The sequence below is a fragment of the Uloborus diversus genome, chromosome 5 (assembly GCF_026930045.1).
Source record: "Uloborus diversus isolate 005 chromosome 5, Udiv.v.3.1, whole genome shotgun sequence".
NCBI classification, from domain to species: Eukaryota; Metazoa; Arthropoda; class Arachnida; order Araneae; family Uloboridae; genus Uloborus; species Uloborus diversus.
The window spans coordinates 56,151,155-56,178,896 of record NC_072735.1 but is presented as its reverse complement, the minus strand read 5'-3'; the positions used below and the strand labels follow the sequence as shown (position 1 = coordinate 56,178,896).

Below are 27,742 nucleotides of genomic sequence, written 5' to 3'. Positions count from 1 at the left end.
GCCATCTATTCATCTGTATAGAGCAAAAGAAATCAACCATATTTGCTGAAATATGCGAAATGTCGAAAGTCCTGCATTTGACAGAATCAATACACCTTGCAAAATATTTGATGGAAACTAATGCATAAGATTGTGCTTAAAGAATATTTTGTATTCAAATTTTGCCATTTCTCTAAATGCTATGCTTTTATACAAAAGTATTACGTTGTTTATGTCAAGTGTGCAATGGATTATCGTATGTTTAGAGTGAAATGTCTTCAACACCTTGTGTATTGTATGGGCGTCCCGACTGCTTAAAAACCTGAATCATCTTGAAAGCACATCAAAACATAACATTGCGTGTCTTGGAGTGATATCGATTTATGATAAACCGCGATATCGATATTATATGGTGAAGGTAAAGGGAGTAAGATGGGGGGAAAAATGTTCAGTGCCCGTGGGAGAAAAAAAAAAAAAGCCCCGTGGCCTTCCAGCTCATCTGGAATGCGTCTGAGAAAATGCTAAAATATGAGATCTGGCCGCATGCAGTTGATTTCCATTGAACTGTTGATCAGATGCTTAGGTATGCTCGGACTGGGCTGTCATTTGGCTTCGAAACGGTCTACAGTTGGCGAAGGCCATTTCCAATGACAACGAATAGGCTTTCCCCTTTCCAAATCGGACCCGCAGATCCTCGGTCCGTAGTTCCACCCACCGAGCCCGCCCCCATTGGCCGAAGGTAGCCTGACGTCACGGCACACGTCACCACGTGCCAGCGACCAATCGAAACGCGACCGGCAGCAACAGGAATTCTTGTGCTTTCCCTCGCTCTCTCTTCTGCTCCTTTCGTTCCATCATCCTCTCTTATTATGTAAGGAGGAAAAGGGGGAACTAACTGCTAACCGTGCAGGAAGTACAGTGCGTGTGGATCATGGCGCGTATAATGACGCACGCGACGCACTAGACACGCGTCAGGAAGCACGGCCGCAAATTAAATATATATAGAAAAAAGAATCACGAAAAAACCCCCAGAAAAACAGTTTGGGTTTCCTTAATTTTTCTGCCTCTTTTTTTTATAACTCGCCTTTTTTTTATTATTATGATCATCATTTCGCGTAAGAGGGAGGGAAAATTACTGGAGAAGTGCCGGAGTTAATTTTCATTGATGTACAGACCATTTTGGCCGTTATTTAAAAAACGTTTTCTCCGCCGCTGTTTGTGTCTCGGCACCTCCGTTTAACGTTTATGAACAGAACCTAACAACGTGTTTAAAACGAGCGCTTGTTGAAGTTTTGAATGAGAAAGAAGAAGGGGGTTAGGAGGTCCATTATTGATTTTGTTGTGTCTCGTGAAAAGTTTGTTTCGGGTTTATAGTTTTTACGCTTTGTTTTGCATGAAGAGACTTCAGTTGCTTTTCGTTTATTTGTTTCGTCGCTGACGGCCCGCGACAGTTATTCGTGTAAGTTTAGAGTGTTATTTTAGTGTGCAGTTAGTTGCTTGTAAATAATTACACGTGTCCGCTTTCATGACGAAGTTAAGAGTCAAACTTTTTTAGTGCGTGAGAGAGCTATTGAAATGAAGGGAATAAAAATATGAAACAGAATTTTTCATAGTCGGACTAAAATCTTAATTATGCTTCGTTTTTCACTTTTAAACCAAAGTAATGTAGGAGACAAGATCTTTGGTCATTGAATTCAAAATGATAGCGTGATTATAATTGCATAAAATATAGGTAATTGGAAAGAAACTTTTCATGCGTATGATTTGTGCGATCCCAGTTTTAAGTGAAACTACGTGTAAGCAAATTTACTTAATCTATAAATGATTCAGAGTAAACATCTTTTTTTTTGGTAATCTTTTCCTGGTATCCCCCCCTCCCATTTCTGAACATAGTCATAGCTTTATGAAATCTTTGCAGCCTCTATAGTTACTATTGCAATAACGATCATTTTAATAAGGAAGCTGCCTGATATTAAATTAAGTATTGAAAGACACAAAAACTTATTTATTCCTCATAAATCAAATACTTGCGGTTAACTAGCTTAATTTCAGACAGAAATGATAGGAATCAATCGAAAACTTGGGAAGGAAAAATGTTTTAATACATTTTGATTCTCCTTACATTTTCTTTAAAACGTTACACGGTTAAAATATTTATTATGAAACACAAAAGAGGAAGCATCATACGGTCATCTCCTCAGTATTGCATTATAAAGCGCTCTTTGATAATATTCAGCAAAACTTTGCACTTCCTCTGTAAACAGCAAATTACATTTAAATTATTGTTTACATTTAAATTACTTAACTGCATTTAAATTTCTTGCTTAATTTGCATGGAAGCACAGTTCCTGCACTACTTTTCAATTTTGTATAAATTTTTACTTATCTAAACTTTTCATTTCGTTTGCTTCTATAGTTTTATTCATTTCTGCTCTTTCTGCTTACTTCTTTAGTTTTTCAAGAGTTGTGCGAGTAACGCTTTTTTGAAAAAATGCAGCCAAACATTTTAAATTTAGTTAGTTTTTAATACAGGTTTAATTATTTAAACCGTAAAAACTTCAACTAAACTTTTCTGTATGCTTTTCATCCAGATAACTTTCTAGTATGAAATGTTGTGATAATTTAATTGTATTAAACAGTTCTATTTTTTAATTACATTTCTAGGAGCAACAATTATTTTCTCTTCGTCATCTTCATCCTCATCTTCTTCGTATGCCCCTTACCTGGATCAATCTCTAGTACGAGATCTTCTGAAATGATAAACAATCCTTCCGCAATTGTTCTAGTTTTTTAAATGAAACAACTAGAAGCCATGATTACTTTTATTCTTCTCCACCTTCGTCCTAATCTTTTCCCTCATATATATGTTTTTATCCAGATCACTCTCTAAGAATGGGATACTTTGATGCTTTAATGGGGTTGTTTCCTTCAGTCAAAAGTAGTACTTTTTGTCACTGAAATTGATACAATAAGCAAAAAAAAAAAAAAAATAACATGGACTCAGAAAAACTTTCATTTTCCTAACAGTTATTTTTAAATTAATTTTTTAAAATGCCCGATTCTTCAAACAAGGCGTGGTCTTTATGACGTCACAAATGATGCACTATAGCGCATCTTTCTGACGCATTTCCACGTTATGATAATCAAGAAGCGAATTACAATCGCGCTCTACGTTTGCTATCAACCATATCGTTGCCAATACACGTTAGTAAAGATGCGAATTAAATATTTTGGACCGTGAAAATGGCAACACTAAATGGCATTTTATCATTTGTGATGTCATCGGTAGAAGCGTTAAACAGTGAAAGAGTACCGATTTAAGCAATTTTTTAAAATATTAAACTTAAAGAAATTATTTTAAAAAGTGGTCAGATTCTATGCATGCTCTTTCAGAAAAAAATAATTTTAAAATTTTGGAAACGACTCCACTGTATTACGCAATTTTTTCGAGTTTTTTTTAATGAAATTTTTAGGAGCACCGATATATATTTTCTCCTTTATCTTCCCCTTCATCTTTTTCATGTGTCCTTTATCTGTATCAAATCAGAGTGAAAATTTCGGATATTTTAAATAATATTTCTAGACTTCACTTAACGAAACTACTAGGAACCCTCATTCCTTTAATTGTTCTTCAACTTGATCCTAACCTTCTTCTTCGCTTGTTCTTTAACTGCATCAATCTCTAGTATGAGATGTTCTGATATTTTAACAAAACAATTCTTCTAATTTCTTAATAAAATTTCATAGAAGCACCGATTATTTTCTTTTACTTCTTCATTTGCATCTTGATCTGATTTCTAGTATGTCCTTTACTTGGATCAATATCTAGTACGAAATTTTCTGACATTTTAATTACATTTACCAATTCTTCTAGCTGCTTTTTATTATTATTTCTTTTAACTTAAACTACTAGGAGTCCTGATTCTTTTAATTCTTTCTCATCTTCTTCATCGTATGATCTTTATCTGGATTACGGATCACTCTCTTGTATGATATCTTCTGATATTTAATCCTTATTGAGTATTTCTAAGTTTTTTTTAAATAAAATTAATAGTTGCTCTAATTCTTTACCTTCATCATCATTTTCTTCCACGCATGTTCTTGGTCAGACGCAATCCATAGCATAATATTGATATATTTGATATTTTGATTGTATTAAGCTGTTTTTCTATTTTTAACAAATAAAATTTCTGGGAACGTCAATTCTTTTTGTTCTCCTCTATTTATATCCTGATTTTCTTCCACTATGTTCGTTGATCCTCCATTCGAAGACTGTCATCCTCTAACAGATGTAAAATACTCAAGTGGGATATAGCACTTCAAAATTTTGAACTTGACTTAGTTGTCGTGATATAAAACGTTGTGTAGCTCAGATAGTGAATTCAATGTGTTCTTGTGCCTTCCATTTTTTAAGTATTTAAGTAATGGAAGTGAAACATTTCGATTTTAAAAATAGTAGTTAAACCTGGCTCTCCGGTAAAAAAGTTCATGCCGCATTATTCCAGGAGTTGTGTCAAAAATGCTTTGCGCTTTAAATGAAATCGCATTTTCTACACATCGTCAAAATAATTTTCCGAAATAGAGCAAAGGAAATGGTATAATATTTTACACTGTTTACGACGCCACCGGCAACATTTTAACTGTGTTATAAAACATGTATTTGATTCCAGTCAGAAAAATGTTGATTTCCTCCTAAGATCGAGGTAAATAAAACAATTCTTTTGAAAAATTTGATTGTAATATTTTGTTGTATATTAAAAACAGTTTTTGCTATTTATGAAATGATTAGGGCTAGTTATTAAAGTATCAAAACAAAGTGAGATCTACTTATGTTACATTAGGCATATTTTGATTTAAAACGTGTAAGATCGGTGCTCCAAGTAAGGTCACATTAACCAGTAAGGACAACCCTCCGAATTCCTAGGTCACTCTCTCACCATCTTTTGAATAGGAAGGGTAAAGTAGTCATATTTCCTCCCCTTGTCCAATTTCGTTTCCTAAGTTTCTCTTGTCTGACATATGGGGGACGCGACCGGTGATGTTTTTCCTGGTTGCGATAAAGAACACTATAACACTACTAATTTTGGGAAGTTTCATGAGTCTAGTCTGTCTCGTTGCCGTTTGGTAACACTTATTCTGATTTTTGAAATCATGAGTTATCGCAATGGTACTTGTAAATGCTATTTTTGATTTATTAGAAGATGTTTATATAGTTGCAATTGACATAGTTGGTTAGCGTAAGCTGTAAACGGAATGGTCTAAGCGTTTTGCTATGTTAGGTTCACTTCACGTTGAACAAGAAGCCGCCATATTGGCAAATATGATGTTCTTATTTTTGTCCCCTACCAAGACTGGAGTAAACGACGTTGATGAGAGCACCCTATGTACCAAAAACGTTTTTATGAAGACAAACATGGAGAAATATTAGTACGCTGCGCTCAACCTGCTTCGTGGCAAACTTTTTTTTCTTTTTTCGGTTTTCTGTTCCTCATACTTTACATAAAGGGAAAAATAAAATAATTATACATCAATGCCCTTAACTTAATAAAATTATGCATGAATGCGAGAAATTGAAAATTTGAAAATATATTTACACGTCTGTCGATACAAATTTTAATGAATTTTCAGATATAATATTTTGTGCCTTCATTTTTGTACTGCTAAGTATTAAAAAGTTGCTGGATATAAAAAAGATTAAGAAAATAAAATTAACTGAAAATGAATTAAGGTACTTGTAATAACTTAACCTCACAATGGAAGCAAAAAAGAAAAAGAAAAGAGTTAAAGCTTTATCGTCCATTGTATAATAACTTGAAAACATAGTGAGCTATTTCAAATTATTCTGTATATTTTTACACACATAAAATTTATTCTTTGTTATAATAATATATATATTTAACAACATATATAATTTTAAATAGATTATTTTACATTATTTACTACTCTACTAACATCACGCATTCAAGGACGAGTAATGCCTACATTTATTTTGGAGTGAATTCACATTCCTACTGAAATAATAGGTACTGCACATAAATGTAGAAAAACCTTTGGACAAAATTCAAATGCAGAACAATATCAATATTGGTAATGAACAAGTTTAGTTTTTGCTCGAAAACAATTGTTTCATGGCTTTCTATTTTAGTGCCACATTCAAATAGACAGAAATTTAAAAGAGAATCTTTTAGCTTTTATTCTTTTTATTTGAATATTTTACTTTTCTATCTATTTGAGTCTACAGTTTCATGTAAAATTTTTATTTCAGCAAATTCCATTTCGACTTTGGATTATTTTTAATAGTCCTTATTTCACAGGTCACAGCCACAAAGTAACAGAATATGAGTAACTGACATTTAACACCTGTTTCATGTGACTTCTCTGCGACATCACTGAAATTCATGATCACATCAATTGTGATGTGATTTTTATCACATTAAATTGACACCAGTCACTTAGTGAAACAACAAGACGTCATTGAAACGTCATTATGTGACGTCTCCGTGAACTGAAAATTGTAAGTTACTGCAACCTTGGCTTTAGTGACGTTTTGTGACCGTCACATGACGGAGACCCTTATGTGACTCTTACAAAAGGGCCCCATTTAAATTACGGCAAATAGGAGAGTACCCTATTTGGACAAGAGACTTCAAATATCGAGGCATTTTCTGAAATATAATTTTGCTGAAACATTCATTTTTGACAACGTTCTCACCACATTTTGATTTGGTAGGGGAATATGGGGCAAAGTGAAATAGCGGGGCACTGTGAAAAGGTGAAACACTTACTCTGCGTTTAGCGCCACCTATCTAGTAATATTTTAACAATGTAGTTGCACATGGTCAGGAAAAAAATACCGCCGAAGATTGGAACTTATGATAATACAGACAATTTTCAAAAAATGATATACTCTTATTGTAATATTTGTTGTAAGTCAAAAAAATTTTTTTGATAATATAAAATAACAAAGTTCTTCTTATTAACATTTTAAATATGCATTGAAACCTTCTAATAGGCGTTTACTCACTTTATCATTTAATAAAACATTTACGAATTCATTTATTAATTAATTCATTTACATTCCTTCATTTAGTAATTCACTTACTTATTCATCCATTCACTTATTTTCTTATTCATTCACTCTTTTACCCGCTCATTTGTTTTTCTTCACACATAAATTAATTAATTAATTAAATTATTCGTTTACTGTTCCATTTTCTTTTCATTCATTCATTTAAAATTTTATTTACAGATTCATTTGATCAAAAATACTTTTTATAATCAAACATAAAATATTTCATTTTTCACTTTCCCCCATAAAAAAAAGTAAAAAAAGTCCACTTTTTTTTAGGCTTAAAATTACTGCCAAAGAAAAAATAATGTTTCAATGCAAGTTTTATTATAAAATACAATGTTCTTTCTTTTTTTACTGTAATTTTCAAAACAAATTTTCAACTGGGCTGTCTGGTATATGGTATATAAACTTCTAATTGGTTTATTTTTTGAAAAGCTCTTTCATCAGAGCCATTTCACTTTGCCCCACATTCCCCTACATGATTATTATAGGTAGCTTTTTTACTTGTCTTTTACGAAGATTTTTTTTTCTTTTTTTTTGCGCAAAGAAGACGCAAAGACGAAATCCAAAAAGACGTACTGATGTTAAATAATCTTATTTTGGATTTTATGCCAATGTGTGGGTAAGACAAATATGATGAGAGGAAAATGTATGTCATAAATATTTGCATATGAATGAAATGTGTGAGGATTTCTAAATCTAAAATTTAACTTCTTATGTGCACTGTTAAAACCAAAGGTGACAAACGGGTGATGTTTGGGTCTCCAGAGTTAGATGACCTTACCTTTAACTTCCCACGATGCAATGGAGGGTTGGAAATATGGTTTCGATTGATTTTGTCTCCATACGGAATTGACTTACACGTTTGAGTCAAAAACACAAAAATATTTTCTGAGCAATACATTTGGTTTGAAAAAACTTTATTAGTACAATGCAGCAGAACCTTTTCTCGACTTCAAAATTACATGCTGGGTTCAGTCTTCGGTGCAGTCGATTTTGATTTTTTTTTTTTTTTTTTTGAATTAAAGCATTACAGAAGTCTTAAAATCTATTGATGATTCAATTATAGTATTTAGAAAAAGAACAAGTATATTTAGGTAGAAATGCATACTTGAAACTGAAAAACAATTAACGGATTATGCATTTGTAGTATTTTTATATTTTTTCACAACAACTTCAGGTTTTTTAAGACACGGCATTCAGTCCATTCTTCTTCATTGACTTTGTTGGTCAAATAACGCATGACATATTCTAATCGGATTTGATGAGTTTTCAATAAATTTTCTCTTCTTCTCGTCGAGATGGCTTTCTGGAAGCGAAAAATAAATAAGTAAGTAAATAAATAAATAGACAGATGGATAGATAAATAAATAGATAAATATATATATATATATATATATATATATATATATATATATATATATATATAGGATTTAAAAATTGTGATAACATGTAGGTATGCAAATGACAAATGAACAACATTATTAAAAATGAACAAAAACAAGAACAACAATATAAGCAATTGATCTGCTTCTTCGTCAGTGGGTGGGAGCAGCATACCCTAACCGAGCATCACAGGTTTCGGAACGCGTCGCGAGTCAGCAAGTAAACCATATAATATACATAATCAAACAACGTTTGCAAAAGATACAAAAATTCATTAATTCATTAGCGTATATTGCAAATTGCAGCTAAATATACATTTTTCTTAAAACCACAATTTATAAAAAGGACAAAATGGAATTATCGTAAATATGGCATCAATGTTTAAAGGCAACTTGCTGAATCGGAACGTCCCCACCCATACCTGCAAGGCAAAAGGAGGGTAACATTACTTCATATAAAAAGACTTAAAAAAGACTTAAACAACTCACTGCCCCCCACGAAAATCATATTCAAATTCATCCAATGAAACTTATTCGGATAAACTCAAGTCGTTCCGTAATCCAAAATCAGTACTCTTCAGTCCAGTGTGCACGGCACACAAATTCCGACTTGAGTTTATCCGAATAAGTTTCATTGGATGAATTTGAATATGATTTTCGTGGGGGCAGTGAGTTTTTTAAGTCTTTTTTAAGTCTTTTTATATGAAGTAATGTTACCCTCCTTTTGCCTTGCAGGTATGGGTGGGGACGTTCCGATTCAGCAAGTTGCCTTTAAACATTGATGCCATATTTACGATAATTCCATTTTGTCCTTTTTATAAATTGTGGTTTTAAGAAAAATGTATATTTAGCTGCAATTTGCAATATACGCTAATGAATTAATGAATTTTTGTATCTTTTGCAAACGTTGTTTGATTATGTATATTATATGGTTTACTTGCTGACTCGCGACGCGTTCCGAAACCTGTGAGACTCGAGTAGGGTATGTTGCTCCCACTCACTGACGAAGAAGCAGATCAATTGCTTATATTGTTGTTCTTGTTTTTGTTCATTTTTAATAACATTGTTCATTTGTCGTTTGCATACCTACATGTTATCACAATTTTTAACTCCTAAATATTTAATATAGTTTTAAGTGCTGCAGTTTTTGCGCCTCGTCTATATTAATTTTTCGTTTGTTTAAAATCTCTCTCTCTCTCTCTCTCTCTCTCTCTATATATATATATATATATATATATATATATATATATATATATATATAGATAGATAGATAGATAGATAGATAGATAAATAAATAATTAATTAATTAAATAAACAAAATAAGTGTGAAGTAGTCAGTTTTCGCACTGATTATTTTCTAAATATAATTCATTAGAACTTCCAGTTTTTTTTTTTTTTTTTTTTTTTTTTTTTTTTTTTTTTCCTGAAATGAAAGATGTTTTGTGAAAAATTGGAGTTGATATTTTTGGAAAGGGTATTTAAATTTAAGCAAACAACAATATTCAGTACATTCAAATAATAATAATAATAATGAAATAAAAATATTTTCATTGAGAAATTCTGTTAATACTAATGAAGAAAATTTTCAATATTTTCCCAATATTTTTTTCGAATCAAATTTAAGTGCTGACACATAAAATCATAATTTGTTTCTGTTACATTTTCTTACTTCGATGATTTCAGGAAAAAATTTTGCTAAGACATATTTAACATGCAGTACATAATTTGCATTTTTTTCGTTTACAATAATGTTGCCATAAAGAAAAATTCCTCAGAAAACAACTTTGTGCTGTATATTTTGTAACGCATTTAATATCTTGATATAGTTTAATTACTTTAAACTACCGGCGAATAATTTATTTTTAATCTGTACTTTTAGTATCGAACTAATTGTAAATAGTTATACTTGCGCAGAGTTATAGTATCTTTATTCAATCACAAGTATTTTATTCACCCTACTATTAACAAGTAAAATTTATCGGCTAATAAAGTTTTTTATCCAGCAAAAGCTCTCCAGTCTAAGCCTAAGTATTTGAGAGCTGTGGACATCTATGGAGACCACTCACCCAGAAACTTCCTGACGGGAAGTCATAGGAGGTCACAGTAATCTCCAAAAAATTTTCTTATTCGGCAAATTTTGTCTAACGATTCGGATAATTTTTTGACAGTATACAGATTTTATTGAAATTAAGTAGTATTATTTTTTAAATATATTTTTGGAATTTTTAATGATATGCCTAATCTTTCTTCTCATTAGATGTAGGTTGTGCTTGCTCATGTTTTATCGTTCGAAAAACTTCAAGGTTTTACTCGATAAATAAAAATTTTCCCCTCCCAAGAAATGTTAATGGCACGGAACGGAATGTAGTGCACGATTTTAAACTTTAGCATTTAGAATTAGTTTAAGAAAAGCAAAATAATGGTCAATCTAGATGCACTATCATTATTTTCTCATAACCAAAATAGTTAAAGTACTTCTCTCTATTACAAAATAAAATTCAGTGATTAGTTTTACAAATCCGAAGACGGAGAATGAAATAAAAATGAAGAAAATATTTACTTTGGAGTCCTGAAATTTTCTTTCTCTCACAAAATCATTAGTATAACACTTTTGACACTGATTGATCTATGGCACCATTTAGTGGTGCCATACTATTAGAGATTACAAAAACATGGCCGCTAAAAATAGATTCTTAGAAATTAGCAGCGCCCAAGGTACAACACTCTCCCTACACGTTGACAAATTTTACTCAATTTTTACATTGTTTTGAAAAAGTCATCTCATTTATTGTTTTCACAATGCTTTACAACAACAACAACAACAGCAACAACAATAATAATAATAATAATAATAATAATAATAATAATAATAATAATAATAATAATAATAATAATAATAATAATAATAATAATAATAATAATAATAATATGCAATTTCACATTACTAATAGTATTGCGATCAGTTTCCAAAATGCATTTAGTACTCTCAATGCTTTTACGCCCCTTTTGCTTCATGTACGGCATTTCAATTCAGCCTTCCAATAATCAAGAATATTGCCTCTCAGCATAGCATTCAAAGAGCACATTCTTGATGAAACTGTCTAGTTTCATTGAGTTCCTGTAAGTTTTCAAAATACCATTAATATTCCTTATTTTTAATATCAGAATCGCTTTTTTCTCGAGGAATGTTCTGATATGAAGTTTCAATCTAACGTTTCAATGTTTCCAATCGATGCACATCACGACTGCTACTTTGATTATTTCCTGACCAGAGGGTAAGATACAAATATGTATTCTTATACGGCTACATCGACTTAGTTTTTAATTAATTTCTTGTTTTTCTCGGATAGTTTGGTTTCCACGTTAATTGGTGGCCCCGGGCTGTAGATAAACGTGTGCTTATAGACGACCAAGTCCAAAGAATTATTTATCGAATTTTCTTTAATCTGTTGACATGTACTTTTGCAGACATCCCTCGTATAACACAGTACTTCTACGCAGTGGCGGATCTAGAACTCGAGCAAAGGGGGGAGGGGGGGGGGGCTAACCTTAATCCAAGTGGAGGATCACTGTTTTCGAGGTGCTTTATCTTCGTTTTTGCATGCACTCTCAATCTTGAGGGGGGTGGGGCATCGTTCTGAGAGGGACTAAACAATATGAAGTTTTCTCTACAAGGAATCCCTCATCCCTCTCCTGAAAAATTTAAGACTTTAAATACTTTTTTACTTATGAAAAAAACTTATATAGTATTCTGAAGGATATAAATACTTTCGCGAACATCTCAAATGTCTGAAAACACTATCAGCCCCTCAAATGGATATGGAACTACAAATTACCGCCCCATAGCCGGAGCTAAGGCAGAACTGCAAGCAAACACCGAAAAGGTCAGTGACAGCATCCAGAGATTACAGCTGCGCTCTAGCTTTGTGCTCATCAGTCTGAAGTAATCAAAACCTCAGTAATCAAATGCTCAGACAAAGGAACTCATATAAAACTGAGTAGATTATCACATTGGTGGGTAAAATTCGTTCAGATAACAGCAAGGGGTTCAAGACCATCCCGTAGGAACTTGAAAAATTGATGTCAAAAACTCAATTTTTGGAATAATTTGGTATTAACGCGAGGTGAAATGGGGTTGGGGTTCCTTCCTGAGTCGTCTGAACTATAGTCAATTTCAAGCTATGTTTAGAGATCGAATGCTCCTTCCAGAAATTTGCACAAATAAAAGTTTGAAAATCGAAATTTTATGCTATCTGGGATGACGTTAAGGTGATGGGGAAAGTCCATGGTCTCTCTCTGGAAATTTTGCGTTGCGGAACTAAGGAAAACACCATTATAGGATATTTTTGGGAAGAAGAGAAAGAGAAGAAGATTTACGTGATTTATTTAGAACTTTTCTGAAATTTGAGTAGAAGGAATTTTACGCAATTTCTGGTGAAGTTACGTTGCTAGGCGGTTCTCCTCCGAAAATTTTTCGACATTGAACATGCAAATTTAGGCGATATTTAGGAAATTGTAGATGTATCTGAAGAGGGGATCTCTCAGGAAAGGTTTCATCAGTTAAGCCTGAGACGCAATTTTAGGCTATGTTTTGTGACGTTTAGAAGATAGGAAGGTTTGGAAGCTCTCTATGAAAATATTTCAACAACTAAGTCTTCAAACTAAGTTAGTGTAGTAATGTTAGGAAAAGAGCGAAGGTTTGGAGATCTTTCTCAGAATTTTTTCGAATTCGAAGTCCTTAAAACGCATTTTAGGCTTTCTTAGACGATGCTGGAAAAGGCGTCAGGGTTTAGGGATGCCTTCCGAAAGTTTTTGATATTGAAGTTCTAAAAACAGAATTTTAGGTTATATTTTGATGGTATGGGTTGACGCCAAAAGAAAACTTGAAGGCCTAAAAATGCATTCTGTTTTAGCCACTTTAAGGGAACGGAGAGTGTTTGGGGATTTTCCCAACAAATTTTCGACATTAAGGCTAGAACAGCTATATTAAACACTTTTTACGGAAATGTTAGGGGAATGAATTAGAGATTCGGGAGCTCTTTTCCCGCATAAAAACATATATTAAATCTCACTTAAACGACGATGAAAATAGATAGGGAAAAGAAGTTCCACATCAGAAGCAGTTTGAAATTGAAGCGCCAAAATACCATTTTATTCTATGTTTGTCCAAGTTAGAGGTAAAGGTTTAAGTAAATTAATAACAAAGCTAGAAAATTTCCTCCAGAAATAATCGAAATTAGAAAGCTAAAAATGCAATTTTCAGTCATCTTTGACTACATTAGTGGAAAGCGGAACACTCCTGTGAAAATTTTCCGAAATTAGAGGCCTAAAAAGTTTTAAAATCTCTCTTTGTAAAGGTATTGCAGTATTTAAAATCTCAGAAAATTCGGTTTTATCTAGTGCAAATTCTGACCTTATAGGGAGGGGGGGGGGCCTGTGGCCCCTTACCTGGAAACGAAGTAAAATATATGACTGTGTTAATTTGAAAGTAATAACTTCAGATTAAAAAAAAACCTTATTGCAGGCCAAAGCCATTTCCTCTTAGCCTTTTCATGTCATTGCAAACCGCATCGTAATATATTGTAAGTTTGGGGGGGGGGAGGTACAAATGGAAGGAAGGAGTTACAATTACCTTAGCTCCCCCTCCCCCCCACCATTGATACGTCACCCTCCATAGTTTGTATATTTATTTAAATGTAATGCATATTTAAATATAAAGTATTAAAAATCTTGGAAATTTCTGTTTTGGCTAGAGTAGGTTTTGGCCTAATGGAGGGGGGGGGAGCTAAAGCCCCCTTATCCTGGAAATGAAGTAAAATATATATGACTGGATTAATTTCATAGTGATAAATTTTCAGATTAAAAAACCTTGATTGCAGAATTAAACCATTTCCTCCAAGCCTTTCCATATCATTGCAGATCACAATTTAATCTTTTACGTTTTGAGAAAATGGGATAAGGGGTTACAGTCTCCTAGTTCCCCCCCCCCCCTTCCTAGTTTCTTAATATGACACTACAGTATGTACACTAGTGTATATATTTATTTAAATATGATGCATATTTAAATTTGCAAAAGTATTGCAGTACTGAAAATCTCTGAAACTTCTATCTTATCTAGTGTAAGTTAAGACCTCAAGGGGGGGTGGGTAGTGCCCCCTCCTTGGATCCGCCACTGCTTGGACAACACGGTTTCGATACTAAATGTTATAAAATTTGGGATTATTATGACACGGAGTCGATATTACGCGGTAGAAACGTTGAATTTATTATCACACGGTTTTGATATAACGCGATTCAACAAAATTGAATTTCAATTTTGTTCGATTCACTGCAGAAAAAAAACATAGTTAGAAAATAACACTAAGCTAATTTTGGAAAACGATAAGAAAAAATGTAGCAATAGAATAATTCTATTGCTAAAACAACCTTTAATGTTGCAGAAAATCACTGACTTGACTCGTCTAGTTTCTAAATTGATGAAACAGACACTTTTTGACGAGATAATAGATGTTAAGGCTACTGTGTGCTTCAAATGCATTTTTTTTGAAGTCAGCTCTATAGAATGGTTTTCTAGGATTCGTAAACCCAAAACTTTTTTCCCAGGGGTAAATGAGCCACTTTCGCTGAAATCTCGAACTATATTTTATGGAGAAAGTTTTCCGAACAAAAAACTGCGTTTTTAGTTCTGGCATTTTAATTTTATTATTTTGCGCTATAAGTTTATATATTTAATTTTATGTATAAAAAGAATTAAGCTAGATGTAGCTTATTTTAAATTGTTACACTCATATATGAAAATGAAAAGTGATTGAAAAAGTAAAAAATGAAATTAACTACACCCAAAACTGTTTTTATGCAGTGGATAGCGACCGCATAAAAAGCACACACACACGCACACACACACACACAAAAAAATGTTCGAAACCTCACGAGTAGCTATAAAAAGTTGTTTTCGCAAAACAGTTAATTTTTTTTTTCTGCGGTGGATAGGGACCGCATAAAAAAAATCGTGCGTAGAAAATAACCCAAAATGTTATATTTAAACGAAATCAAAATAAACCAAGTGATGATCATTTTGCCGACTCCCGAAACATTCCCGTATAGGGAAATTTTTGGGGAGGTCACAGTGACTTTCCATCAGGATGCCCCAGTCGTCAGTTGAAGATAATACCTTGCACTCGTTTTATAAATAATGTCCGCTCGTTTTATAAATAATTTTGCTGTTTACAAAAAAAAAAAAAAAAACCCGCACACACACACACACACACACACACACACAAAAAAAAAAAGCACCAAAAAAAAAAAAAAATCGCACGAAAAGACCGCACAAAAACAGGTTTGGGCGTGGCTTATGATAAACTGAGCCTAACCTATAATGCAAACTATGATCTATTTCACGCCACACATGTCACACATGTTTACCCCCCCCCCCCGCCCCTATTTCTTTGCTGTTTTTAAGTCAAAATTTTAGAAATTTAATCTTAAAAATATGTTCTGTGTAGTAGATTTAAAAAAAAAAAATTAATCACTTTCTTTCAGTTTTCTTAAACAGAAGTTTTTATGATGAACATATTCAAGCTCCTATTAAGGAAAACATTAAGTCACTAATATCTCTAACTTTAAAGCAGAAGCTTCAGCTAATTTTGCATATGAAGTAATTGCTGCATTCAATAATGCAGTACCTGTCAGTGTAGAACGAAAACAATATTTGTTATTTTTAACTGACCTATTTTACCCCGTGACTTATTTTACCCCATCTGACCCTAAATGATATTTTATATTGTTGTTACATTTCAGCATCATCTTAAATTACATTTCTTTTCCGAATAATTTGAAGCTGCGGCACCTAACATTATCTTTTTTGTTCCAAATGAAAATTCATTTCATAAATTACCTTACAAATCATTAATACTTGAACATATACAAATAAATGGAAAATCAATACAATACTATGATTAATTGGTGGCACAGTCGACTCCCGCTACAACGTGATTCGACTTACGCAAAATGACTATAACGCGAAATTTTCACGAGTAACGAATTTTAGAGCTAACGCGAATATTTCGTCCACAACACAATTTTTTTTTCTGGTAGAAAGTATCGGCTTCGTTATTGGCTACTAAATATTGATTTCGTGAATGTTACAACATCCCCTTTATCATCCCTGACGGCAAAAGTTCTCATACCAAACTAGTTTACGTATCGCGTTGTTAGTGCATCAAATAACCACTCAGCATCTGTCATATATTTATTTTTTTCATTCTAAATATTAAAGTTGATGAAATAATGGCACCTTAGTGGCATCTTCATTTAAAGTTTGTGAGAATGGGAAGAAAGGAAAGTTTGATAAAAAGGCTATGATTCTCGATATTCTTGAACAACTACAAAACATCGACGGCAGTGCCACAATAAGTATCAGTGGATCTTCCATTACGTGCAATTAAAAGTCAAAACAAAAAGATATCCGTAAAAGTTCAGAATTTATTTTCAATATTGAAGCTTGCAGAGCAGTCTAGCAAAGTAAATTTTATGAAAATGGAAGTTGCTTTTGTATTATGGACAGGGGCAGATTCAGGGGAAGGTCAAAGGGTTGGCTGACCCCCCTGTGGCATGAATTTTGTTATGATTATTACTGAACTTAATTTTTTGATCCGAAAAAATAGTACATGAAATTAATGTTAAACGTTTTTTGCTTGGTTCTGCCTGCAAGGTATTTCTTCTCAGTCATATTTCAAAGGATTGACTGAGTTCGGTTACTGGGCTATTGGTCTTTTGAGATTTTTGTTCATTTTCAAAGGAAAAATATATTCAAAGTTTACGACACTGTTTCCAGCTTGTTTAACTAAAGAAATATGACTTTAACTGAAAATTTGAGGGAATATGATCCATGGCACAAATTGCACAAAATTTAGTGAAGGAAGGGGATGAGGGGGTGTGCCTCCTTCATGTGCGTGTCACATCCTCCTTGCTTGTCTGGGGGGGGGGCGCCCCTGCTTAACTGATACTTTATGTTGAAGATATAACGCTGGCAATTGAAACTTGACCCCCCTTACAAACATTTCTGGATCCGCCTCTGTTGTGGATTAATAAAAAGATCAGGAAGAGGTGCTCTTGCCACAAATTGAAACGTTATTAAAAAAAAAAGGCGAAGCAACTGTATTTAAAAATGTATTAGATAAGAATAACGATCTGATCATGGAGCATAAATCTTCACTATCTTCATTTTTTTAAACTCTATATTGCTACTGAATATCTACTGTACAGTACTATTATAGTGAAGCATTTTATTACTACTACATACTGTATGTACCGTGTTGTTGTTTCATTTTATGTCCTTCTCTCTCATCGATCATTCATTTTGTGCATTTTTAAGTATTTAATTTTGAATACAACAGTTTTTTATTTTTTAAATAGCGTAAAAGTTCAGTTCTTTATGCAAGAAACTATAGTGTATAGTTTAGGGATGCTTTAAAGCAGCATGATGGGTGCTTATAAGTGTCTAAAAGAATTTGGTATGCTTCTAAAAAAATTGTATGCATATATTTTCTCACAACGCGAAATTTCGACTTACGTGAGGAGTCTTAGAACGCATACCTGGCGTAAGTCGAGACTCGACTGCAAATGTTAAATTTTATTAAAAATTTTTTCAAAAGTGTCAGACATGATTTATACTATTTTCATGATGGTGATCTATTTCCGTTCCGAAGAAAACTTTTGTAATGATTCAAACAAACTCCTAAAGTAAAAAAATTGCTTTTATTTCAGTAATACACGTGTTTGGAAGTTATACTTTTAACATTAAACGTTAGTTTATGAAATTTGAATTTCGACGAATTTTTAGTTAATAAGAGTAATTTCAACAACGGAGATAGTGCACGCATTTACGACATCATAGAGTCAGTTTTTGGTCAGAGTTTGTAAAGAACCAAACAGATGCATTTACTTTTTCATCATATCGTTCAATGCAATCTCAGTCTCGCAAAAAAAAAAAAAAAAAAAAATGAATGATAGGAAATGTTTGGAACGTATAGCAGCAAACGATCGAAAATGAGGTTTATTTAGTTTTTCGATATGGATTAAAAAGTCGTTCCTAATATATGACGTCTTAACATTGGACAATGTCTTTACACAACTTTCGTTGTATGCTGAAAGTTTATATTCCTCGCACCAAAAGACAGAAAAATGTAACGAAAGCGTTCTGATTTAAAGAAAACTTTAAAACAGCAAAAGAGACTATAATTAATACATAAATCATTTTTTTTTTGAAAAGAAAAAAGTCCTCGAATTTGATAAACTAATATAAAGCTCACTAAACGCAGTATTGAAACGTAGAATCGTCGTTTGCAGGCCACGAAATGTGTAAAACAATATCGTGTCTAAAAATACATTTTTGTTATAAATTGCATTCACCTGTTCCGAAATCTTTAATCTTTCCTAAAGCAATAAAGTCTTCCACTAAGGCCTCATTACAGCTGTGTGTAATTCATATTGACGATTTATGACACAAACACGAAGCTCTTTTGCTGAAAACCTAATCTGTGGAAGTTGCTTTTTGTGCTTGAAAGCTATAAATTTGAAAGAGTTTTGTTACTATTGCTACTAAATAAAATAAATTAAACAACGCTATAAAGACACAATTTACAAACATGAGCATTTATAACATTATTTAATTCAACCCCCCCCCCCTTTTTAGCACAACGATATTTATTTATTCCTTATTGCTATTAGTGTTTGAATTTTTACATTTTTGACATAGCTTCTACGAAGCCTTAATTTTAAAAAATTACCTCAAATATTATTAGCTGAATAAAAACTAATGATATCATTTCATAAACTATGGAATTAGGAAAAAAAAATTGTCTCTTACTTTCCCGAAGTTTTTACGAAAGCATAGGTCTCATAACTAAATACATCGTGTATTATCTCCCCCTCCATTTGGCAATATGTTCGCTAGTAAGTAACTAATCCACTGAGAACAATTTATTACCAAATTTAATTTTGAATTACTCCAGTTCCGAATTTAAATAAAAAATTCTTGCTATGCACGTCATATATCGTCGCCTCAGAGCAACAGTAGGATATCTGTTGTCTTCAGACTTAGATTTCTGTTGTTGTGTCAGCAAGAGTGGCAAGTTGGGGTGCACTGCTTCACTTTTTCAACTGTACCGTAATTTAGTGTGAAGTCCGACCTCCGCAGTACACATACGCCATAAGGACCCGTTTATAGGGTGGGCAACCATTCACAGCACCACAACATACTCCCACAAAGAAAGAACAAGCACAGTAGAGAGTAAGTACATCCATTCCCGAGTCGGGATTCAAACCCGGAACCTCTCCATTGCAATCCGACTTCTCTGATAACTAGACCAAGTGGCCGACCACTGTTGCTCTGAGGCGACGATACACTCATTCGTGGGTCAACTCGTAAAAGTCGCCCCCCCCCCCACCTCCCGCGTTCTTTGAGTAAAAAAGTATTTTGTGCTTAAGATGAATTTCGTTTATCCGAAAACTTTTTTTTTTTTCAGTTATGGATGAACCTTTGCTGATAAGCATGGAATTCGAAGAAGCGCAATGATAGTGAAGAACCAATAGCAGATTCGCAACTGGAGCTGAGCCTCATAAATTCTTACCACCCTGAATAGTAATACAACTTTTGGATAAGTATAAGCAATACATTTCAATTTACAAATGAAAACACTTCTGTAGAAAACGAAATGAAATTCTTAAACATTGGTGAGTTAGTATTTTTTTTCACTAACTCAAATATAAAAATACCACTTTTTTTCTTTTTTTCAAATTCAACATTTGGTGAAAAACTCTTCGGCTTCTGTACGAGTATGTATGGTACTAAGAGTAGCAATAATTAAAGCTTTATAAAGTGGAACATTGCCAGTGTTTTAAGATAACTACTATTATGAAAAACTTTATGATTTACTTTCTTGTAATAGTCATTTGCTTGACGAACAAGCGTAAGAAGAGTGTATGTAATAGTAGTAGTGTCAGAAAAGCTTACGCATATTTGTTCCTTTAAATTTAAAGACTGTTTGATGGGCAAATTTTGATTCATTTCTTAATTCCAATGCTCTTGAAAGAATAATGCAGGGTTAGCATAAAAGAATATTCCGGTTTTAAACATTTTTATTTCATAAACTATTACACTTATCACTATAACTAATACATAACAATAAAGATAAACTCTTCAAGTTTTTTTTTTCGAACATACGTAAATACTTAAACGTATCCGTTCCGCACTAGCGAAGATAGAAATTCCTTCTGTAGGGAGTTTTTTGTCACAACAGTCCTTACACGTGTATTAACTGCTGTATTAGGATTAGCAACAATGTTAAAACCAAGACCTCTGAAAGGTGTTTTACTACTCCCCCCCCCCCCCCCCGCTGCGCCACTGACGTTCTACAGCGCTGGATTAGACGCGCAGGTGCTGCTGATTTATCCTTTACGCGTTGGCCAGCCAGATCCCCAAACCTAACCCCAGGCGATTTTTTTTTATTGGGTTTTGTCAGAGAGGGTTTATACACTACCATTGCCTACAACCTGCCATAAACTGAAAGATCACATTTCTGTAGCATTACGAAAAATTGACAGTGAAGCACTCCAATAACGTATGTTGTGTGTTGCGTTACGAAAGGTGCACACATTGAACATTTGTGAGTGAGAAGAAACTTGGACAGTTTATCGTTATTTTTATGTATCATTTACAGTGCTAGTTGTAATTACGAAACATAAATTTTCAAAACCAGGATATTCTTTTACCCTAGTCCTGTATTTTTGAGTTTACATTTAGAAATTGGAACTTCCACCATACTTCTTACGCTTATAAATCAAGAAATTTAAATCGTTAGATATATTAAACCTAAGTATTGCAGACACTTAAGAAAATTTTCACGGCCTTGTTTTATGATATATATTGCGGAAAGATTTCTTATAAAATAACAGTATAGAGAAGCAACCTTTTTATATTGTTCCTAAATTTATGCGTCAAAAAAAATATTAAATATTTCATAGATACGCCAAAAAAGAGAGATTTTTTAATGCATAACAGTGTCCTTGAGTAAGGAGAAAATGTTCTGAACATTAGTAAGGTTCCAACAGAAATATATAAAATAAACCATCCATTAATGTAAAAGTTTAAAATACATAACAGCAAGCCACAGCGAAGAGTTTTGGAATCCATCAGGTTAAACAGCAATTTAACGTTTTGAGAATGTTGTGACCATGCCGCTATAGAGATATTTTTAATGCATCAACAAATGCCGGAATGAAATTCATGAAATGCAAAGCAAATGTCCGATTTCAAGGCACGAAATGCATACCAGAAAATTTGAAGGGGCGAAAAATAGCGAAATACTTTATTGTATGTCGCTTTGTGCAGGCATAAAATCCATTCCATTGTTATCTGTCTCTCAGATCAGTTTCATGGAACAAAGAAGAGAAAAATGGTAAAAATAAATAAATAAATAGATAAATAAATGAATAAAAATAAATTAATTAATAATAATGAAATATGTATATCTAGACCATCTTTCAGTTAATATTTATTACATGGTTAATTTTTTTTTTGAAATTATTGTATATTGAGGGGAATTCTCACATCAATGAGTAAAATTAAATAAAATGGTTGAAATATTCAGATTGTTTCCCGCAAAGGTTTTTTTTTTTTTTTTAATTTTAATAGGGGGAATGTGGGGTTAAGTGAAATAGAGGGGAAAAAAATGAAATGTTAAAAATATTTTCAGTTTGGAACACCATCTGTCCAGTAGTATTTTAATTATATTCTTAAACATATATAATTGAATCCAGTTAAAAAATATGCAGCTCTAAAGATCAAGGTACATAATAATGCAAGTCATTTTAAAAAAAATTGCTGCACGAATTGTAATATTTTGTGGTATTTCAAAAAATAATTTTTAATATAGTGAAATAATAAAAATTGAGTAATAAACGCTTTATATATTAATTGAGATCTACTGATGTCCATTGCAGTACTTATTTAGGTAACATTTGGTATGTTTTGATTTACAACGTCAATACAGTGTTTGAAGTGCACACGGGGGAAAGTGGATGAGGCAAAATGCTAATTCATTTGATTTAAATTTTTCTTCATTTATTAAAACACTTACATGTTTATTCATTCTTTTACATTCCTTCATTTATCATTCACTTGTTCATTCATTTATCCTTTAGTTTCTTGTGCATTCACTATTTTATTCACTCATTTGTTTTTTTCCATACATTAATGAAATTAATTAATTAATTTTAAATCATTTTTCCCTTATTTATTCATTTATTTGTTGATTTATTAATTCATTTGAAGAAAAATAAATAATGAAAATGTTTAATAATCAAATAAAATATTTCAAGCAAAAAAATATTTTCTCTCACTTTACCTCGTACAAAGGAAAAAGCTTCCTTTTTTTTTTTTTTTTTTGAAGATACAAAATTATTACACAAAATTCAAAATAATATTTGAATGCAAATGTTATTAGAAAATACATTATTCTTTCTTTATGTACTTATAATTTTCAAATTGAATGTCCAATGAATTTAAAATAAGGTAAGCTATCTTAACTACGAGACCACTTTGTCTTTCTTCCATTCCCCTACGTAATTTTTATTATTCATTAATTTCGCTTTAAAATTCACGTGGTTTGCATTGTAAAATTAAGTAATATTTCATTTTCATGCTTATAGGCATTTACAGAGTCGTATTTCAATGGATGTCAATCTTGATTTCGGAACGACTTTACTGCACTGTTTTTCTTCCCCGCAATAACACTCTCATGACCCAAAAGTAACATTTACAGGCTTTGAGTGATGGAAATTTAGAGAAACGGTGGTGTAATTTTGTGGTTGCTAACTAGAACATATTTCCAATAGCTATAACTGTTGAAGCTCTTTTGGCGGTCATATTTTCAAATTTCGATGTTTGGAAACAGCATTTACAGAAAGAAATTCTTTTGAGGAACTAAAAATAATAAATTGTTAACATATAAATTCTTGTTGCCAGAAGAGTTTAATTTGAAAAATAAAACTATAACAAAAAGATATATATTAGATTTTTATCGACTGCGTGTTTTCTTTCTTTCTTCTTCTTTTTTTTTTTGGTCATTTTTCGAGGACGATAACGTGTACCGCGTGGAAATGCTGCTCTGGAATTTCTACTTTTCCCCACTTAGGAACATAAGTAATAAAAATACTCAATAGGTTGTTTTGGCATACTTTTTATAAATATTTTAGTTTGGTTTTGAGGGCCGTATAGCGTATACCATAGCTGCGTATAAAATAAAGAAAGCACAACAATAGAAAATAGCAAATACACTACAATTTCCTGGAAAACACTGAGAACATGTTTGAAACACTTTCATTCAGCAAAAGTGTTCCAGTTGTCTGAATATGTATAACGTGTTTCGAATATGCCCCGTTGTTAAGAAAGTATGATTAAATGTGTTCCACATATGTTACACATGTGCACAATATATTTTGCTCAGGATATTTGTCAAATTTAATTAAAATAAAACTGTCAATAAACAATCTTGGCAGCTCAAAACAAATCTGCCTAAAGATATTTATCTCGTCCTCCATGAGTAGGGGATGTCATCGTACTTAAACAAAATCAGTAAACAACTTTCTGTTAAATAATCATACAAAATCTCAGGTACTGTAAAAGCAAAGTAAAAAAAAAAAAGCAGTACTCTTTCAAGGATTCATTTTCAAGGATCCTTTGTTGTTAATGAAAATCTTAATAAATAAATAAATAAATAAATGAATTTAAATTTTTCAAAATAACAGAAGCAAAAAATGTGATGTATTTTTTCCAACTGGGGAGGGGGGGGGCTTTTGAAACCATAAAATAATTCTGTTGAGAGCGGTGAAAGAGGCACGAGTCAAAACAAAAAGACACATTTTACAGGAGGAGGGTTTGAATATTTATATTAATTATATTGAATATTGATTGTAAATCATAATAATCATAATGATACAATATAGCATACTGCAAATCGAAATTTCTCTTAATTCTTTTACTCTTTTGAGGATACATAATAAATTTCTATCTTCAAGTATCAGTAATATTTTAGTTAAAGTAAAGTAATTTCTTTTAATTAGTGTTTTTCATGCCATGTGAGTCATTTTTATTGATCACTTTTCATTTAGGTATCATATTCATACTTTACTTTGGACTGAAAAAATAGAACGAAGGGTTGAGAAAATGAATAAAGAAAAATAACAAACTGTTTTTAAATAAATATATTTATTAAAATGGAAAATGCAGCTGATAATTAGAGTATAAATCAGTTGAATTTCTCAAAAATGAAAGATTTTGACATTTGATTTTTTTACTACCCATGACAGAATGTAATGAAGTTTGTAAGCAAATGTGAGTTTTTCCTTACATAAGTTTTGGTTTTCCTTTCAGGGTTCCCTTTTTATTGCTGGTGAGAAACGACAGAAGAAACAAGAAAAAAATAATAATAATAATAATTCACCAGAATGTAGAAGTATTTGTGTTTTAGTATCTCAGACAGAAGAACAAATGGTGTGTAATATAGATCCTATTGTCCCCGCAGAACATCAGCAAACTACTTATCTGCAGTCATGAACAACCTGTACATTTTTTTTTTAATTTTCATTAAAAAAATCTAATGTTTTTGACAGGTGTCACAAATTTCTTTTACAAAAGTGCTTGAAAGAATCAAAGTTATATTCAGCATCCTGTCCACCAAAGCAGGAACTTTTTTTAAAAATTTTATGTTAACGAAAAATGAGCTGATGTTGTGCATCACATGACTTCCTTTTACACCGATTTAATGTTATTTCCCCACTATCGGAAATTTTAATGTGATTCAATAGTTCACTTCTAATATCACCAACAGTGGCCAAATTAAAATGAAATTTTTACAAAAATCTCCAATTTTGTCACCAAGTTGGCGACAAAACTTGCCGACCAAAAGACTGGCGATGTATCGCCAAGTGTCCACCAAATTATAACACCACTTGAGTTTTCATCGAATTTAACAATGATTTCCCCCAAAAGGGGCAAAAGACCCCTTTAGAAACACCTGAATGCAACCCAAACTTGACCCCACTAGGAGTCTACGTACCAAATTTCAACTTTCCAGGACATACCGTTCTTGAGTTATGCGACATACATACGCACATACACAAATACGCACATACGCACATACATACATACATATAGAAGTTACGAGAAAACTCGTTGTAATTAACTTGGGAATCGTCAAAATGGATATTTCGGGCGTCTATACGTTCTTAGGTATGTATGCACGTGTGGTCGGGTCGAAAAAAGTAACTTAACGTTCATTCGGGAGTGAGCAAAATAGAAATTAAGGTCGATTTTTGAGTGAAATTTTTTTCGCGAGTACAATACTTCCTTTTTTTTTTGTAAAAGGAAGTAATAAAAGAATAAAACCTCCTACCTCTTTTAAAGTATGTCCAGATGCTGTGTAAAATCTATCATGATCGGAAACTACAAATTTCTTTCTTTATTGCAAAAAACAAAATTGCAGCTTTGTGACATATTATCTTGAGTCAGACAATTCGCTTCACTACACTAGGTCAAATACCTCACTCGAGGTAACATCACCAAAACTTGTTTTAATAAGCAAAAATATTTAAAACTTTACTTAAGCTTTAGAAATTTTAAATCTTATTATCAAAGGTTTTATACATACAAACAGTGCGTAGAACTCTTTTAACTGAAAATCATTTCTTACCTAAACTAATGATGCTTGCCGCTCTTTAAAAACATGTATGAAACCAATTATATTATTTAAAGCTTTATGTCATTACGAGCAGGTGGTTTAATTGTTGAATTTTCAACACAAAGAATAACTGGATTTGATTTTTACTTTTTACAGGAATTTGATGTTTCTGGAAAAAATGCAAAGCGTTGGACAAAATTTTAGAAAATGAAGATATACTTTGTACTAATTTTTCCTCCTGCAGTTGGATAATAATATTGATTAAATTGTTAGTAAAACGAATTTAATTGCCTGCGGTGATCAGCTATAGTTCGCCGTTCTACCAATTTGCTTTTACTGCCAAGAGGACGCCTTCAACGCCTGCTTGCGTAAATTTAGCTTCGGTATAAAACTACTTTAATATGTCCATCTCAATATTTCTGCACACCTAACAGCTTATTTTCATCTATTTTTTATTGTCTATGTATCTATATCCATCTTATGTAGTATCTTTAACAATATATATCTATCTGTATAAATATTAGTTCAAAGAAAATATTTTGCCAAGCATGAGCTTGAAACCGAAGCATGAATAAATTCTGCAGCACTGGAGAATATTAAAGAGTGGATTTAAAGGGCAAGTGTATACGTTTTGTTCATTATTGTTTTTAAGAACCAAACGATCGATACATGCTAAATGTCATACAAATATTTAATCAGAGTTGCTGTCGATTTTGAAATTCCCATTAGTATAGGGGGATCCACTTACCCCATAATGAGGGGACCCATTTACGCCTTGTAGCAGAAATTTAAGGGGTAAGTGGGACTCCTCCTCTTAACACTTATTAATAATACTTTATAAAAAAAAAATCTTGTTGCTGTATGAACTTTAAGTTAAAATAAACATGAAAAAATAATTATCATAAAAAATAATAAAAACTAACCTGGAAAGGCTTCTTTGAAATATGATGCTTGAACTCGCAGATTTAAAAAAAAAAATCAGAATTTTTTTTGACTAAGTGCTGACTTAGAAAAAAAACTCCACCAAACCTAAATGTATGCAAAACCAATCATTGTGATGAAATTTAACATGATCAGCGCAAAAAAAAGAAAAAGAAAAAAAAAAAAACGTAATCCATACTTCGGTTTTAGGGGCGTGACCCACTTCCCCAGTGACCAACTTCCCCCAACCAACCTTATATAATATTAAGCTAATGTTTTTGTATTTTATATGTTTTGTACAATTAGTCAAGTGCATGCGGGGCGTATAGTGCAAGTGTATGGTGCAAATATGAATAAAAATATATTGAAATAGCTCATTTCCTCTACTTATTCAATCACTCATTGAATCACTTGAGTATTCATTTATTAATCAACTTATTTAAATTCCTTGATTCAATAATTCACTTATATATATATATATATATATATATATATATATATATATATATATATATATATATATATATATATATATATATATATATATATATATATATATATATATATATATATATATATATATATATATATATATATATATATATATATATATATATATATATATATATATATATATATATATATAT

The 27,742-nt window shown here is 32.1% G+C and overlaps 1 long non-coding RNA gene across 1 annotated transcript in view; it reads left to right on the top strand.

Moving 5' to 3' along the window:
* The window catches only part of LOC129222345 (uncharacterized), a 47,630-nt gene extending 22,589 nt beyond the window's left edge, over positions 1 to 25,041 (top strand). The window contains exons 4-5 of the long non-coding RNA XR_008580583.1: positions 19,962 to 20,077; positions 24,869 to 25,041. This is a non-coding gene — a long non-coding RNA (uncharacterized LOC129222345). The remainder of the gene's footprint in view (positions 1 to 19,961; positions 20,078 to 24,868) is intronic.
* The last annotated feature ends 2,701 nt before the right edge of the window (positions 25,042 to 27,742 follow it).